We start from the raw sequence: 3,144 nt of genomic DNA on the forward strand, positions 1-3,144 counted from the left end.
TATGTATTACATAGAAGATAGAAGTGTAAAATAATTACTGAATCATAACGGCCGAATGTCTAAGGGCTTTCAATTCTTATTGATAAGCGCTATAAATAGCAGGTATCCAATCGAACCGTGTTCAATCGTGTGCAAAGTAACGACAAAAGTAACTGTAAATTTCGTTACCGTTACCCAAAAAATGTAACTCGTTACCGTTACAGTTACCAAAAAAAGAAAGTAACGCAGTTACCAGTAAAGTTACCAAAAAAGTAACTTGTAACTGTAACTTCGTTACTAGTAACGAGTTACTTCCATTCCCTGGAAATTTTAAGGATTGAGGAGGGGGCATGGGAGGACGCAACTGACACCACTCTTGTGGCAGACCCTTCAAGGCGAGTGCCACAAGTCGGAGACGCAATAAGGTCACAGATGTGGGTCAACGTCAGCGTGCGACGCTATTACCCAGTTCTGCGACTGTGTCTCCGTCGGTCCCCTTTTAGATCAAGGAACTTAATCCTTTTGATCAGGAATCGGACCGTGCGACTTAGTGGGATGAGGAATGAGTCGAGGGAAGTTCTGAGTAAATTACAGGAATTTAAACGTAAAATAAGATTTTTATTTTTATTGCATAATGAACAATTTAAAAATGCACTATTAGTTAATTGATCAATACGAGCTTAACATCGAGAGATTTGTTTATATTTTAATTTTAATACACGCGGGCTGCAAAAATGCGTAATATACAATTTTCATATTTTAATTATATACAATCTATTTACGGCTACCAAGCAGTTAGTGTTTTAAAATCGTGGACAAGACTCAATACAGAAGTCGAAACATATAATGTATGCATACAATATTTTAATTATATTCAGAAGTTTTAACATATTTGATAATTTAAATTGTAAGGTGCGTTGACTCTCAGATTTGCCCTTGTTATCATCCTCTATTGTTTTATCAAGAGAATTGTTTATATTCTAATCTTAACATTTCTATGAATTATTTTTAATATTTGTACGGGTTTTTAATCATAAGGTACGGCTTGTATGTGTATGATGTGGAAGGTTCTGATGAGGGGAAGGGAAATTGAGTATTGAGGTATTCCTCTAATTCGAGGTATAACTCGTTATTAGAAATATCTGGTTCGAAAGGAACGGGGGAATATGAAATTGGGGTAAAAGGAGGAAAAGAGAGTGATGTAGAGTCTGGAAGGAGAAGAGTCTCGGTTTCGGTCAAGTCTATGACCGGTATACTGTTCGTTGTCGTCTGTGGTTGTATTTCGTTATTGTTTGTTGGTGTTCTGATATTCGCTGGTATTTGATTAGTCTCGTTTGAGGTTTTTGATTGAACCCTTGTTACGGTTGGAACTCTCAGTCGGCGCAAACGTTCAATCCTGCTCCGCTTTCCACGTCCCGCTCGGTGTTTATTATTCCAGACCATCTACCATTATGACCATCTCTCATTAGGAAATTTTTTAAACAGGAAAAGAAGAGTCCAAGGAGAGAGAGAGAGAGAGAGAGAGAGAGAGAAAGAGAGAGAGAGAGAGAGAGAGAGAAGGAAAGCAAGAATGAAGGAGAGAAGGAAGAAAGCATAAAGGAGCAGGGAAGGTAAATCGCTTGAGGCGTCAGACGCTAAGCAATTCAGAAAATAAAGGAAAAGAGAGAATCGCTTGAGGCGTTAGACGCTGAAGCAATTCAGGAAATAAAGAGTAAGGAAAGTAAATCGCTTGAGGCGTTAGACGCTAAGCAATTCGGAAAAATAAAGGAAAAGAGAGACTCGTGCATGAAGAAGGAAGGAGAAGAGAGAGAGAGTAGATGGTCAAAAGAACGAAAAAATTGACTTCTTACTTTTTAGATGTATGGGGTGTTAATGGATGGCTCTGGAGTCCCTTGAAGGTCGGGGGTCTATGATGAAGCAGGGTCCTGGACTGGCTGGATGTAGTCGCTGGTTTGGTTACAGGAACCCCGAAATTTTATAAATGTCACTCGCGAATCACTGAGTGCGAAAGTTCTATTGTGACTGTAATATCTAACTGTCAAGGATTTGATCCGCACTATCAGAACTAAAGAAGTGAAGTGTTTTTCGTAGTCTCGAGGCTTCGTATTTATACTTGCGGAGGGCAATATGCCCTTCTTTGTTTGCGAGAATCAAATTTTGGGAGTAGGAATGGTTTAGGTCAAATGTGTGCTGATGTATCGAAGATTCAAATGGTTTTATCTTAAACCGGAAACGCGTGTGCAGGGGTGCGTTCAGAATGAACGCCCGGACGACAACTTTTTACCTAAAAGCGTTCGATTTGACCGAATGTTTCGTTCAGACGTTTCACCCAGATCGTTCAGAATGGGTTTAGAAAAACACCCAGACTACAACTTTTGCCGCACTCGAGACTGCGGCCAATTTCGCCCGACATGCGCAGAGAAGCCTATTTATGCCTACACAACCTATAACCTATAAAAACCATATGATGATATGATTTGAGGTTATTATTATGTCTCACGCCATTTTAGCACCGAGACACTTCCGTATTTAACCGTGATAAATAGAATAATATAAATTATAAAGAATAGTTTGAACTTTAATATAAAGATAATGATATAAATAATAGTTTGATAGATAATAATATAAATATTTGATAGATAATATATTTTATAGATGATATAAAAGAATAGTTTGAACTTGGTAAGTGATTATATACATTTTTTATTTACATTATTTATTCTATATAACAATATATTAATGTAAAAGGTAAATCTTCGGAATAGGGGAAACAGCTCCGATCTTCTTGACCTTGACATATGTTGTCAAGGTAATGACCCTGAGTAACTTTGCCTTAACAACTAGCCGTCGCTCGCCCTTCGTTAAAAAGATATTAACAAAAAAAGTTTCAAAAAATAACGTACCATTATACTGCTGTATATAACAAAAAAAACATTACTAAATGACAATAATGTTAAATAAACGTTGAATATCTATGGAGAATTATGTTACGATTCTAACGGATACAAATTACTCATTATTTCAAAAAATCGTTCAATACGTTTGTCAAAAGTATACAGTCTTTTGAACAAAAATTCAGCTATGTAATGTTCATAATTGTACTCTCTTGTACCAAAACGTGGAATATTAGCACGTAAATCCCAGGGGCACACGACTTCTACGATT

This window comes from Cyphomyrmex costatus, unplaced genomic scaffold (genome assembly GCF_001594065.2).
Source record: "Cyphomyrmex costatus isolate MS0001 unplaced genomic scaffold, Ccosl1.0 scaffold188, whole genome shotgun sequence".
NCBI lineage: Eukaryota > Metazoa > Arthropoda > Insecta > Hymenoptera > Formicidae > Cyphomyrmex > Cyphomyrmex costatus.